Raw genomic sequence first — 19023 nt, 5'->3', positions numbered from 1 at the left:
CTGGGGCACAGCACAGGGTGCTTTGTGTGCAAACTTTTGTGCCCGAGCTTCCGGTGCCATGCTCTATAGACTGCGAGACTCTGAGCCGTTGCCTCTGGAATGAATGCAAATTGTATGCAAAATGAGAGAATGTCATCATGAATAACTAACAGCAGCTTTGTAAAACAGGCTCACCTTCCAAAAGATATTCAGACGGTCAGCCCTGTTGTAGAATGTGAATGTTTTAAGCTGCAATTCCTCAGAAGTTGTTACAGAAAAATATAAAATGCATTTTACAACTTTTAAGTTTAATTTGTGCAGGCTATGCTGATAAACGAGAGGAATAAAGTCAACATTGGCAAAATGGGACAACTATATTTAGTACATCTGTTTTAGTTATAGCACTCACCTGTAAAGTTGGGGAGGGTATGTTCCCACTACTAAATGATATGATATGGCATTTATAACGCACCTGTACACAATTGTTTCTAGGCGCAACAAGACAAGAATGGGGGAACATAGGACAAAACTACGATCTTACTAGGCCCTGTGTCATTAAAATCATGCAAGGGCAGGGAAATGGAAGGGGAGAAGTGCTGGGGGTGGTGCAGGTAAAGCAAGAGTGCAGCCAGCATGTGGCTAAGTGCAGGTAACTAAAAATAAATCTGGCCAACGAGTGGCTCATAAGTGCTGAGAGACGGGACTGCACGGTTGCAGATACAGACCACACGTGCTAGGGGAGCCGGGATGCAGTGGAAGTGTCACTGAACATGCAGGAGCCTGAGCCCAAGCTCAGAGGGTAAGCAGGTGACTAGTGCGTGGACCAGTCGGGACATCAGCAGGGGAGAGGAAGTGAGAAAGCAGAAGCAAAGAGGAAGGTTTTGAGTTGCTTCTGGATCTGGAGGTTGATCTGCTCAAGTTTGAGAGAGGCAGGGAGGTTGTTCCAGAGGGAGGCCCAAGCCGAAGATAGAGATCTGCCCCCAACTCTCTGCTTGGAAAAGTGACTGACCCTCAGAGATTTGGAGGTGGATGAGCAGAGAGCTCGAGAAGGGAGATGTTTACCAAGAGAGAGTTGGAGATAGTGCCGTCCCTAGCCGCAGAAAGCCATGTGGACATTCAGAGGGTCTTGAACTTGATCCTTGCCGCCACTGGGAGCCAATAAAGAGACTTCAGGGCTGGAGAGATACAATCCCTGGGCTTCAGGCGAAGGACGGGTTTTGCAGTCCTGTTCTGGATAAGTTGTAGAGGTTAGAGAGTAGAGATGGGAAGATTTAGAAAGAGGCTGTTGCAGTAGTCTAGCCTAGAGAAGACCAGAGCTCTGGAGACTGTGAGCTTCTGGGGGAAAGTGAGGAAAGGTGCAGCTGATAGTTTGACTACTTAGAGGGCTGGTTATCGGCCCGAGCAAAGGAACAGGGGCTTAACACCATATGAGCGGGATCCTCTCCTTACTGACTTTGTTTATATGGACTATGGAATAAATGGATAGGTCACAGATAAATCCCAATGTTTTAACATGTTTACAAATGCATAAGGTATGTGTAAATGGTTTTAGAGTTTTAGGGAGAGGGTCCGTGAGAATGTCTTCTGAGCTTAGGGCCCTTTGGATAACGTGCATGCAATGGATGGGGATGCAGAATACCTCTGACACCAAATAATCGAACCAACTCACGAAGATGGCAACATTTTCTGTTTTAATATCAATTGTCTAAAACAGGGTGTTATAACAGATATCAACGGACGTTCGCACAAGCTCTCAGTACATTTCACATACAACCACATTTATGTACTAAAAATGTATCTTACGTGACATCATACTACGTGGCAAATGAGAAAAACATACGAAGGGTTGTGATAGGCTCAAGGGGAACATATAAGTATCATTTCTATAAGGAGTGGTATTGTGATTAGATATCTAATCTCAGGTGGGCAACTTATGCCTACCTCTAAAACATGTCATCTTCCACATTATTAAATACACCGTATATCATTGGCTCTCAAAATATAAGGCCCTTGGTTATATGTACCCCTACAATTGGTTGGCATGCTTGTGCCATGTCTGGAACATTCAGCTCACTTAGCAGCACACAAGCTCTGTTAGGCAGAATTACATGTAGTACCCTTTGAGAACACTACACACAATTAAGACTACACGTGACAGTACAATTTCACCTTTGGTACAAGCCTGTACTACACAGTTATAGTGGTAGCAGTAGCGGAGCAGCCAGACTTATATCAAGAGTAAGTGAGCGGTACAAGTGTTTACACAAGGGACAGCAATTACTATGGTTCAGGCAAACACTGACTCAAGGTTTCTAAGTAAAAGAATATATATTTATTTACTCTATAGTTGTATAACATTTCACTATTATAAGCAAGATAAAAATCACAATAAAAAATACACAAAACCACTTCCCTTAAATTCTAGACAAGTTAGGCTCACAAAATGAAGTGGGAGCAAAATGGTACTCCAGCAATTTAAAAGGTAGGGAAAGACAAAGTTATTAGAAATTAGGCAAAACCAACAGGTAAGTAAGCAGGGCAACTGATCAAGAGAGACTACAAGGGTAAAATCAGATAGAAAAGGCTTAGGGCCAAAGTCAATGGTTCAAAAGTCTTTTGCTCAAGGTTCAGTGGAGTTTGCGGTGAAGTTCGTGGCACAGATTCTGGACGACGTTGGTCGGTAGAAAAGTTAGGTAAAAGAGAAGAAAAGGACAAGCCCTCGGATTGGAGAAAGATTTCAAACATTTTCACCACGGCTGAGCGAAACGCACAACCGGATTTGCACAGTACCTTAAACGGAGAGGGAGCTGTAGCTGAGGCGGACGTTCCTGGTGGTTGCTGCAGGCTCAAAGTTCCTGAAGCGACTGTCGAACTGACAAGAAGTAGGAAGACTGGAGGTTCCTGCGCCCCCCAGGGAAGAAACAAGCAGCAGAGTAAAACAACAAATAAAAGGTGCGCTCCTTAAAACCCAAGCAGGGTCCGACCTTCCTGGCTATCCGGCCCACTGTAGCTCTGTACAGCGAATTCGACCAGAGGAGGGGTCCTAACTTGCAGTTTGGGTTTACTGGTTGGTCCCATCAGCTCAAGGGACGAAGTTTCCTGGAGGATCTTCTCTGTCGTCGGATTTGGAGATTTAGACTTGCAGCAGGGCTTCACCAGGCGGTTCAGTCATTGTAGGGGTCCTCTTCTTCCAGTTCCTCGTTGGTTTTTTCGTTCCAGTGGTGACTCTGCTCTCCCAGTCCTAGAGACCTGCTTTTTATACAGTTTTCCCCCATTCATACAGCCTGGCTGTCAATCACACAGCAGGGTGGCTGGCATGGCAAGGTCAGTCCCCTTAGCCAATCAGACAAGAGTGTGACTTTGGTTTCTAAGGCAAACCATGGCAGGGGTCCGAAGATCCCTCCCTCACATCCTGCCCCTCTAGAATGTCAGGCGCCTTAAGGAGGGCTTCTGTGCAGAAGCCCGTGAAAAGACAGCCAACAAAGGAATCTTCCCCAGTTTGGCACATAGAGTAAAACATGAGAAAGACTTTAACAAAAAGAAATGGCAATAAACCCAGCCGGAACCAAAATAAAATGTATTTGTCAAGTGGGTTTATGTTCGAGGCTACTATAATAGCCTAAAACACTACCATGTTTATATAGTATAATCGTGGTAGAAAAGTTTGGGTAGATACCACTGCCACCAGCCAAGTCTTAACGTTAAGGGAGAAAAACAAGGCTCCAAGATGCACAGACAAAAAGGGATAGGAGTTGACCCTTTCCAGTGCTCCATGTAAGATGCGGTTTACTGGGTCTGTAATTTAAAGTTACTATATAAAGTTAATGGCAACTTTACCTGTTTCTGGGGGACAGTAGTCAGTCCCAGAAGAATGGAGTCAGAGGGCAGTCTCAAAGACAACCCAGTGTCACTGCACTGCAGGTGCTGTGTAACACACACAAAAAGTGGTGCACTTGGAGTAGGTGAGGCTCCAGTGCCCAAGATCACACAAAAGTGAAAACACACACAGCAAAACACATGTAAGAGTGGGAAAAAGGCTCACACTCTTACCAGGTGAAAAAATAAACCCTAGAAATCCAGCAAAGCTGCTGAGGGACTCATTAGGTAAGGGGAATCAGAAATGTATTGAGAATTCTCACTAACAAGCTCAAACCCAGGTGCCAGTAGGTGAACTTGAATTTACCTCCCCACCCAATTACCCCAACATCTCTTGTCACCCATGCCTTCTGCCATGAAGATTGTCTTTGAACTTGGCCCTGCAGAGTATTCTTGTCTTTGGAAATATAAGGGAGTGCGAGCATGCACTATCGTCGTACTAGAACTCCATGCTCAACTCTATTTTCATACTTGGCAAACGTGACAGGGGACTATCATTTGGTCCAAAATGCAGCATTTAAATGTTTTAAATGAATAAAACTTGTCATGCTTGGTGTTCTCTCTTTGCACCTTAACAAGGGATCATTCAGTTTCTCGCATTCACTGCCTTCAAGAATAGATAACTGGGCTTCACTGCCTTCAGCTTTGGTACCAGGCCAGACAGCCTCCCCATTTGTGTCCACAATCTCAGCTAATTCATTGCTGCGACAAAGTTCTCAGCCATTCTTCTTCATGGGTCCGAGCTTACTAAGTTCATGACATAAATGTCCATCTTCTATACAATGGCCGCTGCTCCTGAAGTCTATTCACTAAGTATAGCCAGCCTCTAAGATTTCTTAGTCTACTTACATTATAGCATCTGTACAGTCACTGAACAGCTTGCATTTTCTGCAGTGCTTCACACACATGCAATTTTCTTCTAACATATGAAAGGTTACTTGATTCTTTACTTAGTCATCAGCTTCCATATGGTCCAAGCATTTTCTTCAGTCAGTGTTCTCAGTGTGTCATGCTCATCTTTTGTGACATCACAAGCTCCTATTTCACTCTTTTTCATATTCCTTCGGGGAGTTCCTCCCTCAGATTGTCATCTCTTCAGGAATACATTTGATAGTGCTTTCTTAGAGGGTACCTTCTTTTGAATAATCTCTGGGGTATGGTCACAACTGTTGGTGTCAAGCATGGTACTGTGGGATGTATTGACCCACTAGGCTCTGCCCTGCGACATCACTGTGTGCTGGTGGCACCAGAAAAAGCCCTATGCACGCTAAACCTATGAAAATTGCACTGTGAAGCCAGAAAGATGGCTGCAATCTACTTTTCCTGTGTCAGCGGTGGAACAGGAGACCACACTGCTGAAACCTGTCCACAGAGTGAAAATGGAAACTACATGAAAGTCGGTGCTTTATTGCAAGGAAACCCAGAAGTGCTCTGAAATCCCTTTTTCCTAGGTTGCTGAAATTACAAAATAATGACCTGGAAATGTTCCAAGCATCAGAAAATATCCAACATCCTTGCTGGGTGTTACCTGTCACCTTATTTAAGGAATCCACATAAGCACACAATGCCAGGAATAGCAGAATCCATCATAAGAATATCGACCTTAAAAAGTGTGCTTGTCTGTAAAACTCTGTCAGAATATGGGCGCAGTACGCCGGCCGCCTGCATGACAGCTATCATTTCAGTGCATTGGAAGCTTAAACTGGTGCAGTTAAAATGACATGGTTGGAATGAAGTGACTTGCCATCAAAAGCAATATAGGTTGCAACTATTTAATCTCTATGTTTTAAAAGACTGGAATTAGAGATTTGTTTGCCTGTTTTGAATATCTAAGTTCATTTTTCAACTAAGAAAAATGTAACAATTGACTTTAAAGTAAATCTGATGCCAGCCGAAGAACTTCAAAGCAAATTCCACAGTTTGCCCCAAAAAAAAGGCACCTCCCTTCTGCTCTCTGGCCCAGGAAATCACATCTAGGTGTCGATGAAGAGGGGAGGGAAATTGGGACTGCTGCTCCTGGGAGAGACAAAGGACTTCCTTGATGGAAAAGATATGCAGATGCCAGTGTCAAAAGAAGCCCCTGCCCGAGGAAAGAGGTGGGGATTGCTCTGAGCCACCAGGAACTTTGGGGGAGGAAATAGACAGTTTTGTATATTCTTAAAGCACAAGAAAGTATATTTTGGAAAGGACTGACAAAGGACTGTGCAAAGTTGTAAACATTGTAAAATTACAGTATTGTTAAAAAATGAAAATTCTGGGCATTGTTTAAAAATACTCAGAACGCTGTGCTATGTTCAGGGGCATGACTGCAGAATTTGTGGTTTTGTAGCAATTGTATTGATGCTAGCAACATGAAACTTCATATGATTATGCCCAGATATCATGCGCACATATGTATAAAACTGTGGACAAATCCGACATTGGGTACCGGACCAAAAGTGCAAAAAATTGCCAAATCTAGACCCAAGCTCTCACCGCGACGGGGCTTGGATGATTACGTACTTCACCAAATCTGTGATATCAATATGCTACTGCTATCAAGTTTGTAAAACTATAAATATGTCTTGTATGAAAAATAGATTGCATGTGCAGAAACAAGGGGGAGGTTCTCCCTGGATCATAAAACACATTGTCATGATGACAGTCTGTTTTCTTCTCAAATCAGGGTAGAGGAAAGACCCTAACCAATCGAATACGTAGGTATAATTCAGCTAACCCACCCCTTTAGTAAATAGATAAATAGACATAGCTTAGCACCTAGAGGGACGAACATTCACCCTCCATCTGATTGCTGGCGGAGCACTTTGCAAGAGAAATCCGTATTCCAGACTCCAGACTCCAGAACTTTGAAAGCAGAAAGGCCCATTTCCAAAGCTGAATCCTTCTCAACTTGGCCTTTAGAAATCCAGAAACCTGATTTTACCCCAGACCATTAGGGGAACAAAAGAACAGCCTGACTGTGCTGTGCTGCTTTCTTGCTCAAAATTATTGCCAGAATCCAAAGATCCATTCCACTAGAGCTGAGCTGTGACCAGATAGCTGCGAACAAGAAACAGAACCCGTCAGATCCAGTCCAGTCCCACCGTGCAGTGTCCAGAGTGCCTTGCTGATTGCAGAACCAGAGCACCTTGAGTCCAGTCCGTGTGCTAGCAGAATTCCTGTCCAGAAAGTATCCCTGACCAGATCTCTGACGGGTCCATTCCAAACATTGGTAGTGAGTATCCATAGCATAGGTTGTCACTAGCATATGTATTAACCATACGTCATTCCTATCCAAACCCATTCTATTATATCCAGAACTGTATTGCTAAAACTCTTTTGTCTTGCCTGAACTCTTTCTCTTACCCTGTAGTCCTTTGTAATAGTAGTGTTAAATCATCTTTGCACTAAAATATTTTCTGAAGAAAGGCGAGCGTCTCGGCAGGCCAAACCAACCATAGATATCCTGGGCAGGTGGCTGCACTGTCATGTAGTTTGCAGCTTCATAGTCTGCCCATAGTGTAAGTAAATCTTGTTTGTAATTTTGAAAAGCGCATCTTTATTTTGCTATTTTGACACTTTCTGAAAAAAAAACTACCTCCACAAAAACGCTCATAACTTCCTCACCTTATATAGAAACGAAATTTAAGTGTCTACTTGAAGCTAGCATTCTCAGATTTCCAACGAACCCAACACCGCATCCCAACTCCTTCTAGTTATTCTGCAATCACGCTTAACGCGTGCAGAAAAGTTTGCCGCAAATTTTTCGTTTGGCTCAATTCCATCAAGTGTGAAATAGCTGTTCATTGCATCCGACCTCAGAATTAAGTTTTCAACTTGCTAGTTATTCAATAATCATTGCTAGGGTTTGTCTGATACCATACAAAGCGGCTCCCACTAGTATTGAAACAATTTTAGTGAATTAAATCCATTTTCAGTGTTTTTACCATTCCATTCAAAGCTACATTCAAAACCATTTTGACCCGTTTGCAATCATTCCTGTTTTTCTCTATGTTTGCTAGGGGAATTTGGATTGATACTATTTGGTTGAATTCTGTATTCCTGAAACCTGTTTTCTCTCCTTCCATCTCATGATATTGCATATTGGGGGGATTGAGTAGTGTTCAGGGGGGAAGAGTAATCACGTTGCATTTTGATTGAACCCACACACAAAGTATTATTCTACGCTGCATTATTTTTCCTATCATTACTCTGTGTGATTAAAGAGATTTATTGTGACATCACCCCATTGGTGATCATTGTATAACCATTAACATAGTGTGATATATATATTGTGAAATACTTAAAATAAATCTTTTTAACTTTGCAAAACAGCCTGCTTCCTGGTTCAGTGTGACCGGGGGGATTCAAAGAGAGGGGCGTGATATAAGGGTATATCATTCTGAAATAAAAGAAATTATAGACATAAATGAATAAGGGTTTCAATTGTGCATCCCACGCTAGGCATTGACTTAGGTGAAGTGCCGGGTTGAAATCACTTACAGTACAATCTCAAGTTCCCAACATACAGGAGGTGGGGGGGCATCCTGTAGAGGTATTCAGCTGCTCCTCTACTCTCACTTGTGGAATTTGGTAACAAGTTCTCGGTTTTGAAGTCATGAATGCATAGTCCATTTGGGGCCATCTATTAATGAATACGTGTTGAACAGTTTGCAAGACTTTGAATTATCTTTGTACCATCCTCTTCAGTGCTCTACATTACAAAGAGACCCCAGGACCATGTTAGCTCCTCAAAAGTGCAATCTCAGGAATTGAACAAGTTGGAGTCTAGGAAAACAAGTACAGATAATTTGCCCCACGCCGTTTGTTGAGTTGATGTTTTGCTTTTATACAGTATAGATTTGGGCGTTATTACATAAATACTTGTTGGGGCATGTAGCAAAATGATGTATTTTACACGGTGAATCACCTTGACAGTTCAATGTAGAGAACTACTGTGGCTTTAGTTTTGTTTCTGATTGCTTAGAGACATGTTTAGGTCAGTAAGAGAGGGGTTCCATTACCATGTAGGCTGTATGAAGCCAATGCATTAGTCAACTTGCTCTCTTGCAGACGTTGTTTGAATTAGGTTTTCTCGATCACTCCGTATAGGGTTTCGTAGGATCAGAAGGTAAGATATATGCCGGAAATGTTCTGGCTATGAGTTGTTATACTGTCTTTCTTATGATCCAATGTATAAGTGCTGGGAGCCAATTTTCAGTGAGGGGGATGCAAATGTGAGAGGTCAACTTCTGAGGCCGTGGCTCTAATTGAGGCTATTGGACAGAGGATAACATTGCAGGGGATTGTATTAATGTTGGCTGGTATTGATATTCTGCCCTCTTTATTAACTCTTTTGGAGCCTCAGAAATCTGCTTGTTTTCAGTTGGAGTAATAGTCAAAGTGGAACACTATTTATGATTTTGCAGAGTATATTTGCAATGTTTTATTAGCACCCTTGGTGGGCGAGCCAGCCAATCAGGAGGCTAGGAATGCGGGCTGAATCTCCCGATGTTAGCCCAATGTTCTAAGTCCCCTGACGGCTGCTTCCCCTACCCACCATCTTCCCCCCACCTCTGACCCTTTTTAACTCATCCTCTCTCCCCACTTACCTCATTGCTGCGGCGGCACTCACTGCTGCTTTCTTCTTCCTCTTTCCTCATGCATGAGGCTTCCATGGAAAGGGAACTTTCTAACCATACAGAGCTGAAAAAATAGCTCAGAGAGTAGGTGCTCATTTCTGAGATCTCTTGATGACTTATTGATCTCAGCTTCTTAATAATTATCGCAGACGCAGCCTTTAATCATTCTGTGGTCGATAAAGCGAGTACCACTATGTTGGGTAATAGTAACATGTTACCTGTACTGTGACATAAACTGTGAAAAAATGAAGGCAAGCACAATATGAAAACACATGATATTATTATGAGTCAAAGTAATTTCACTGATGTCTTTGAGGTATCTTAATGTATTGCCTATTTCAGGAATTTATGTAGACCACTGCACAAATTAACACTTCTATCCAAAACCTCTGAGCTCCAAATGTCATAAACCTTGAAGTAGACCTTTGTGGCCTCTGATATCTCAGTATTTGCATGATGGGTTCTGCAATGTTGAATTTTGCACTATCAAACATAAGCTGTTCCTTCATGAAACCCTGTTCGAAAACAAGGCTGGTTCAGAATGATGTGTGCCTGCTGCTTGCTGCCCTAGCTATTACTCATACACCTTTCACAGTTAGTACTTAAATGCATGTTCCCACAGAAATGACTAACCAGCCGACCCATTGTCCAGAGACATAGCACATGTCATATGTTAAGGCAGTCTCTCTTAATTGAAGGTCATATTCAAAGGGCCAAAGCACTTACTTCTAAGTGATCTTCCTCTCTATAGACCAACATGCATTTATACACATCTCCTGACTGTGCCTTGATGTGTGTGATCTAACACATGATTAATAGACATATTAAGTGGTGTGTGTTGTGTCAATACTCTCTTGAATATTTCAGCTACCCCTCTACAAATGGTTCCCATTGTTAGTGACATTCGAGGTTATCTGAAGATCTAGTTGACTGCTGTGAGAACATTCTTCTTGGATCCAGTTGTATCTTGAGTCTGGTTATTGGTGTGCAATAGTGTCTTTGAACTCCAGTCAGTATTGTTTTTATTTAGCCATCATCATTGCTGTTGTTGTTGCCAAAGTACTTATATTGTCCAAAGTCCAAGAAACACCTAAGCTACAGCTGAATCCAAGTTCAGCCGGAATGTCTGCCACTGTAAACATAGGAAACGTGTCTTTCCTTTGTAAACCTGAACCAAGTTTCACATGATGTCAGCATATTGGATCCGGATGTTTAATAGACCTAAACCTACATTTCGGAGATTTGGGGTTGCATTTCTGTTTGCTCGTCTGAGGCAATGAGTGAGAAGTTGCTGCGGTGACCCATGTCCTGCCACCATCCAACAGGCAAGTGGATCATGCCCACATCTGCTAGGGCCTAACCAACAACCCATATAGGGCAAGTTGTGGGTCACACTCGTTAGGGTGCCTTAGATAAGCCGAAGTAGTTTGCATGTCTGTCTGGGGAGGGAACATAGGAGTCACTCTCTGTGGTATGCAAGAGGTGCTCTCTCATTGTGTTGCACTAATGTGCTAATGTTAACCACCCAAAAACCCAAGAGAAGGGCATCATATCTCCCGCGAGGGCCTGTTTGCATGGACCGGATTGAGTTAACAAACAATGTACTGTCTCACTCAAAAGCTCAGTGCTCTCTTTTCCTCCTGTGATTGGACAGATTCACTTGCAGAGCTGGGGCTGATGCATAATTGCGTTTTCTTTCAGTCCCATCGATCGATTGTTCATCGCAGCCACAGCATACTCAACCTGGATGCCTCTGCTTCGCTTCCTGGTCTGCTGATAGCTGATAACTGAGTATTTCAATTAGTGTAATCAACATTCTGGAATTGAGCTCCTGGTGCAAACAAACGGGCAGTAAGATTGCGGCATTAGTTCCTCTGTCTGCCAGCTCTTGTTCTTAATTTGTGTTTTCTGTTTGTGTCCTGAGTGAATAGTTAACACAAGGAATAGCTTGAGCCAACCAGGGGGAAAAGGGAGGACATGATAGGAAAGATCACAATAGATGGGAACAGAGGTCCACAGACCCAACCAGACTTAGAGAACATTCCGAACCACGCTTTTCTCCATGGAGTAGAGCAATGTGCATCATGCTAAAAACAAGATGGTAGACCAGCAATGTCCCCCCTCCTCTCCCAGCTTCTACTATGAGGTGGCTCGCTCTTGAAATATCAACTGCCTTTAATGTTCAATGAAATACATAGAAGCAGCATAATAGTTGCTAAATTCAGTCCAATTCAGAATACACCTTTTAGAACCCAGAAGTATTAGATGGGCCAGTGGAGGAGCTACGGAACATGGAGTCGGGACATCGTATCATGTGTATGGCATATGTAACATTCCAGATGTATTTGTTGAACACATTATACCCCCACAGGGGAATCTTTCAACAACCGACAGATAACAGGTATTTATTTTTCCAACTCAAATGTACTCATGTTATCAATCTCAGAGCATGAATAATCGTGCGAGTGGACCTGGTGAGACTCGAATCTGTGACCGTGAGTCTCAAACCCAGCTATGAAGGAAACGTATCCTGTATTTATCGATGGCCAACATCAGTGCAGCAGGTTGTTTTGCTAGCTGCAGTGTTCTCTGCCTCTGTCTGCCTGTGAGCCTGCATGTATTGAGACGTGTGTGTGCATGGATTTCTAAGGCTGGCTGTGGGCCAACATCATTTCAGGCGCATGTGGGATGAGTTCTGTAGGGCACCAATTGGTCTGAATCCTGTAAGGTACCCTGGGCCTCACCTGAGCATTCCACCTTTCAGGATCAGTTCGGTAGTCCAGCTATGAGCTGAGTCATGTATGGTGCGTGTTGGCTGGAGATATGTAGACCACGTAATGGGATGCTGGTGAGGAACATATTTGATTTGCTGTGCATATGAATGTCATTGTAATTTTTTCGTTGTGTAAAATGATGTGGTTGTCACATGGACTAACAGTGCATGTTTGATGCTGTGTTAGTGGTCATTTCAGTATTATATTATAGTAAGACACAGGGTGAAAAATGTCAAGTTGTAAGCTAGTAGTCACACATTAAAGTTAAACACCATCATTTCTGATCAAAGGGCAGTGGTTGAAGTGAATTCACGCTGAACACAACCTAATAATAATGTAGAGGTTTGGCCTGAGCATCAACTGTGATTCAAAATATATTTAATAATAAAAGTACATTAACAATAATGAATCATATTATGTATTTGAGTTGGAGGGCTGGTGTCAAGTTATTTTACTTTCTATAGCTGTAGCAATATATTTTATTTGTGAAACTGATGTGCAAGGACATACCGCCTCTTCAAACACATTATCAGGCCGATTCATGGAATAATTAGCGCGGCACAAGTGGCCAAAAACGTGCGAATCGCAGTGGAATAGCGAAAATCGCAGTGCAAGTGCGAAAATCGCACGAAAAGCAGCGCACATCGATTCATGGAAGGGCGTGCGCGAGAAAACCATTGGATGTGCGATAATAAAGTGCGCGGCGCACGTTGGCGCACAGGCCATCTAACTGCGTGCGCCAGGTCACAGCGAAAATCGCACAGGCCACAGCGGAAATCGCACATAGCGCGGCGCACGCTACAAAAGTAGGCGGAACACGGGCGTAACACTCGGAATGGGGAACAACTTGCCAAAATGTGGGCGTCACGGGGGAAGTACAGGGTACAAGTGCGCGGAACGCCCACACGCTCGCCTACAACACGTATTCATGGAATAGAATAGGGCAAAAAAGCGCACGCTCAAACCAGCGCACAGGCACAAACACGACCGCCACAAGAAAGCAGGCGGTAGCGTCTCTGCGCCTGGAAGAAATGTGCGCCAACAAATAGCACCTATATACTGCCATGATGAATGTCCCATACTGTGGCCCTCCAGGACAAATGACGTGCAAAGGGGTACCCACAAACACGGACACCCACTGACAAAAAATACGTGTGCGTGTATACCGTGGTGCGCGGGAAGTCTCACACGCGAATTGGCCGGGTACGTGGATTTCAGGGCTGCGCGGGAAGTTCCACACGCGATTTGTCAGGGTACGTGGATTTCAGGGGTGCGCGGGAAGTTCCACACGCGATTTGGCCGTGTATGTGGATTTCAGGGGTGCGCGGGAAGTCCCACACGCGATTTGGCCGTGTACGTGGATTTCAGGGGTGCGCGGGAAGTACCACATGCGATTTGGCCGGGTACGTGGATTTCAGGGGTGCGCGGGAAGTTCCACACGCGATTTGTCAGGGTACATGGATTTCAGGGGTGCGCGGGAAGTTCCACACGCGATTTGGCCGTGTACGTGGATTTCAGGGGTGCGCGGGAAGTCCCACACGCGATTTGGCCGGGTAAGTGGATTTCAGGTGTGCGCGGGAAGTTCCACACGCGATTTGGCTGTGTGCTCCCTGGTATTCCCTGTACACCCTCCACGGCCCCTGCAGGCAGCACACACCACAGGGGACTACCCTGCACACCTGCTCATGTCACCCAGCACCCCCACCCCCAGCATCCAGGGGCACCCTCCACCAGGCTCCCACTCATTTCTCCCACCACCCCCACCCCCCAGCAGTGCAGGGGCAGCCTCCACCAGGCCCCCACCCATGGCCCCTATCACCCCCACCCCCCAGCCACCATGGGCAGCCCCCACCAGGCCCCCACTCATGTCTCCCACCACCCCCACCCCCCAGCAGTGCAGGGGCACCCTCCACCAGGCCCCCACTCATGTCTCCCACCACCCCCACCCCCCAGCAGTGCAGGGGCACCCTCCACCAGGCCCCCACTCATGTCTCCCACCACCCCCACCCCCCAGCAGTGCAGGGGCACCCTCCACCAGGCCCCCACTCATGTCTCCCACCACCCCCACCACCCAGCCACCAGGGGCACCCCCCACCAGGCCCCCACTCAAGTCCCCTATCACCCGCACCCCCCAGCAGTGCAGGGGCACCCTCCACCAGGCCCCCACTCATGTCACCCTGCACCCCCACCCCCCAGCATCCAGGGGCACCCTCCACCAGGCCCCCACTCATGTCCCCCTGCACCCCCACCCCCCAGCATCCAGGGGCACCCTCCACCAGGCCCCCACTCATGTCCCCCTGCACCCCCACCCCCCAGCATCCAGGGGCACCCTCCACCAGGCCCCCACTCATGTCTCCCACCACCCCCACCCCCCAGCCACCATGGGCATCCCCCACCAGGCCCCCACTCATGTCCCCCTGCCACCCCCACCCCCCAGCCACCATGGGCAGCCCCCACCAGGCCCCCACTCATGTCCCCCTGCACCCCCACCCCCCAGCATCCAGGGGCACCCTCCAACAGGCCCCCACTCATGTTCCCCTGCACCCCCACCCCCCAGCCACCAGGGGCAGCCTCCACCAGGCCCCCACTCATGTCTCCCACCACCCCCACCCCCCAGCATCCAGGGGCAGCCTCCACCAGGCCCCCACTCATGTCTCCCACCACCCCCACCCCCAGCATACAGGGGCACCCTCCACCAGGCCCCCACTCATTTCTCCCACCACCCCCACCCCCCAGCAGTGCAGGGGCACCCTCCACCAGGCCCCCACTCATGTTCCCCCTGCACCCCCACCCCCCAGCCACCAGGGGCAGCCTCCACCAGGGCCCCACTCATGTCTCCCACCACCCCCACCCCCCAGCATCCAGGGGCACCCTCCACCAGGCCCCCACTCATGTCTCCCACCACCCCACCCCCCAGCAGTGCAAGGGCAACCTCCACCAGGCCCCCACTCATGTCTCCCACCCACCCCCACCCCCCAGCCACCAGGGGCAGCCTCCACCAGGCCCCCACTCATGTCCCCTATCACCCCCACCCCCCAGCAGTGCAGGGGCACCCTCCACCAGGCCCCCACTCATGTCCCCCTGCACCCCCACCCCCCAGCCACCATGGGCACCCTCCACCAGGCCCCCACTCATGTCTCCCACCACCCCCACCCCCCGGCAGTGCAGGGGTAGCCTCCACCAGGCCCACACTCATGTCTCCCACCACCCAGCCACCAGGGGCACCCTCCACCAGGCCCCCACTCATGTCCCCCTGCACCCCCACCCCCCAGCCACCAGGGGCACCCTCCACCAGGCCCCCACTCATGTCTCCCACCACCCCCACCCCCCAGCAGTGCAGGGGCAGCCTCCACCAGGCCCCCACCCATGGCCCCTATCACCCCCACCCCCCAGCCACCATGGGCAGCCCCCACCAGGCCCCCACTCATGTCTCCCACCACCCCCACCCCCCAGCAGTGCAGGGGCACCCTCCACCAGGCCCCCACTCATGTCTCCCACCACCCCCACCCCCCAGCAGTGCAGGGGCACCCTCCACCAGGCCCCCACTCATGTCCCCATGCACCCCCACCCCCCAGCATCCAGGGGCACCCTCCACCAGGCACCCACTCATGTCTCCCACCACCCCCACCCCCCAGCATCCAGGGGCACCCTCCACCAGGCCCCCACTCATGTCTCCCACCACCCCCACCCCCCAGCATCCAGGGGCACCCTCCACCAGGCCCCCACTCATGTTCCCCTGCACCCCCACCCCCCAGCCACCAGGGGCAGCCTCCACCAGGCCCCCACTCATGTCTCCCACCACCCCCACCCCCCAGCATCCAGGGGCACCCTCCACCAGGCCCCCACTCATGTCTCCCATCACCCCACCCCCCAGCAGTGCAGGGGCAGCCTCCACCAGGCCCCCACTCATGTCTCCCACCCACCCCCACCCCCCAGCATCCAGGGGCACCCTCCACCAGGCCCCCACTCATGTCCCCCTGCACCCCCACCCCCCAGCATCCAGGGGCACCCTCCACCAGGCCCCCACTCATGTCTCCCACCACCCCCACCCACCAGCATCCAGGTGCATCCCCCACCAGGCCCCCACTAATGTCCCCCTGCCACCCCCACCCCCAGCCACCATGGGCAGCCCACACCAGGCCCCCACTCATGTCCCCTATCACCCCCACCCCCCATCAGTGCAGGGGCACCCTCCACCAGGCCCCCACTCATGTCCCCCTGCACCCCAACCCCCCAGCATCCAGGGGCACCCTCCACCAGGCCCCCACTCATGTCCCCTATCACCCCCACCCCCCCGCCACCAGGGGCTGCCTCCACCAGGCCCCCACTCATGTCTCCCACCACCCCCACTCCCCAGCATCCAGGGGCACCCTCCACCAGGCCCCCACTCATGTCTCCCACCACCCCCACCCCCGAGCATCCAGGGGCACCCTCCACCAGGCCCCCACTCATGTCTCCCACCACCCCCACCCCCCAGCAGTGCAGGGGCACCCTCCACCAGGCCCCCACTCATGTTCCCCTGCACCCCCACCCCCCAGCCACCAGGGGCAGCCTCCACCAGGCCCCCACTCATGTCTCCCACCACCCCCACCCCCCAGCATCCAGGGGCAGCCTCCACCAGGCCCCCACTCATGTCTCCCACCACCCCCACCCCCCAGCATCCAGGGGCACCCTCCACCAGGCCCCCACTCATGTCTCCCACCACCCGACCCCCCAGCAGTGCAGGGGCACCCTCCACCAGGCCCCCACTCATGTCCCCCTGCACCCCCACCCCCCAGCATCCAGGGGCACCCTCCACCAGGCCCCCACTCATGTCCCCCTGCACCCCCACCCCCCAGCATCCAGGGGCATCCTCCACCAGGCCCCCACTCATGTCTCCCACCACCCCCACCCCCAGCAGTGCAGGGGCAGCCTCCACCATGCCCCCACTCATGTCTCCCACCCACCCCCACCCCCCAGCCACCAGGGGCAGCCTCCACCAGGCCCCCACTCATTTCCCCTATCACCCCCACCCCCCAGCAGTGCAGGGGCACCCTCCACCAGGCCCCCACTCATGTTCTCCTGCACCCCCACCCCCCAGCATCCAGGGGCACCCTCCACCAGGCCCCCACTCATGTCCCCCTGCACCCCCACCCCCCAGCATCCAGGGGCACCCTCCACCAGGCCCCCACTCATGTCTCCCACCACCCCCACCCCCCAGCAGTGCAGGGGCAGCCTCCACCAGGCCCCCACTCATGTCTCCCACCCACCCCCACCCCCCAGCCACCATGGGCATCCCCCACCAGGCCACCACTCATGTCCCCCTGCCACCCCCACCCCCCAGCCACCATGGGCAGCCCCCACCAGGCCCCCACTCATGTCCCCTATCACCCCCACCCCCCAGCAGTGCAGGGGAACCCTCCACCAGGCCCCCACTCATGTCCCCCTGCACCCCCACCCCCCAGCATCCAGGGGCACCCTCCACCAGGCCCCCACTCATGTCTCCCACCACCCCACCCCCCAGCATCCAGGGGCACCCTCCACCAGGCCCCCACTCATGTCTCCCACCACCCCGACCCCCCAGCAGTGCAGGGGCACCCTCCACCAGGCCCCCACTCATGTCCCCCTGCACCCCCACCCCCCAGCATCCAGGGGCACCCTCCACCAGGCCCCCACTCATGTCCCCCTGCACCCCCACCCCCAGCATCCAGGGGCATCCTCCACCAGGCCCCCACTCATGTCTCCCACCACCCCCACCCCCAGCAGTGCAGGGGCAGCCTCCACCAGGCCCCCACTCATGTCTCCCACCCACCCCCACCCCCCAGCCACCAGGGGCAGCCTCCACCAGGCCCCCACTCATTTCCCCTATCACCCCCACCCCCCAGCAGTGCAGGGGCACCCTCCACCAGGCCCCCACTCATGTTCCCCTGCACCCCCACCCCCCAGCATCCAGGGGCACCCTCCACCAGGCCCCCACTCATGTCCCCCTGCACCCCCACCCCCCAGCATCCATGGGCACCCTCCACCTGGCCCCCACTCATGTCTCCCACCACCCCCACCCCCCAGCAGTGCAGGGGCAGCCTCCACCAGGCCCCCACTCATGTCTCCCACCCACCCCCACCCCCCAGCCACCATGGGCATCCCCCACCAGGCCCCCACTCATGTCCCCCTGCCACCCCCACCCCCCAGCCACCATGGGCAGCCCCCACCAGGCCCCCACTCATGTCCCCTATCACCCCCACCCCCCAGCAGTGCAGGGGCACCCTCCACCAGGCCCCCACTCATGTCCCCCTGCACCCCCACCCCCCAGCATCCAGGGGCACCCTCCACCAGGCCCCCACTCATGTCCACTATCACCCCCACCCCCCGCCACCAGGCGCAGCCTCCACCAGTCCCCAACTCATGTCTCCCACCACCCCCACCCCCCAGCATCCAGGGGCACCCTCCACCAGGCCCCCACTCATGTCTCCCACCACCACCACCCCCCCAGCATCCAGGGGCACCCTCCACCAGGCCCCCACTCATGTCTCCCACCACCCCCACCCCCCAGCCACCAGGGGCAGCCTCCACCAGGCACCCACTCATGTCTCCCACCACCCCCACCCCCCAGCATCCAGGGGCAGCCTCCACCAGGCCCCCACTCATGTCTCCCACCACCCCCACCCCCCAGCATCCAGGGGCACCCTCCACCAGGCCCCCACTCATGTCTCCCACCACCCCCACCCCCCAGCAGTGCAGGGGAACCCTCCACCAGGCCCCCACTCATGTCCCCCTGCACCCCCATCCCCCAGCAT

The sequence above is a fragment of the Ambystoma mexicanum genome, chromosome 11 (assembly GCF_040938575.1).
Source record: "Ambystoma mexicanum isolate Mex_15411 chromosome 11, UKY_AmexF1_1, whole genome shotgun sequence".
Taxonomy (NCBI): Eukaryota; Metazoa; Chordata; class Amphibia; order Caudata; family Ambystomatidae; genus Ambystoma; species Ambystoma mexicanum.
Note: the sequence above shows the minus strand (reverse complement) of the source record.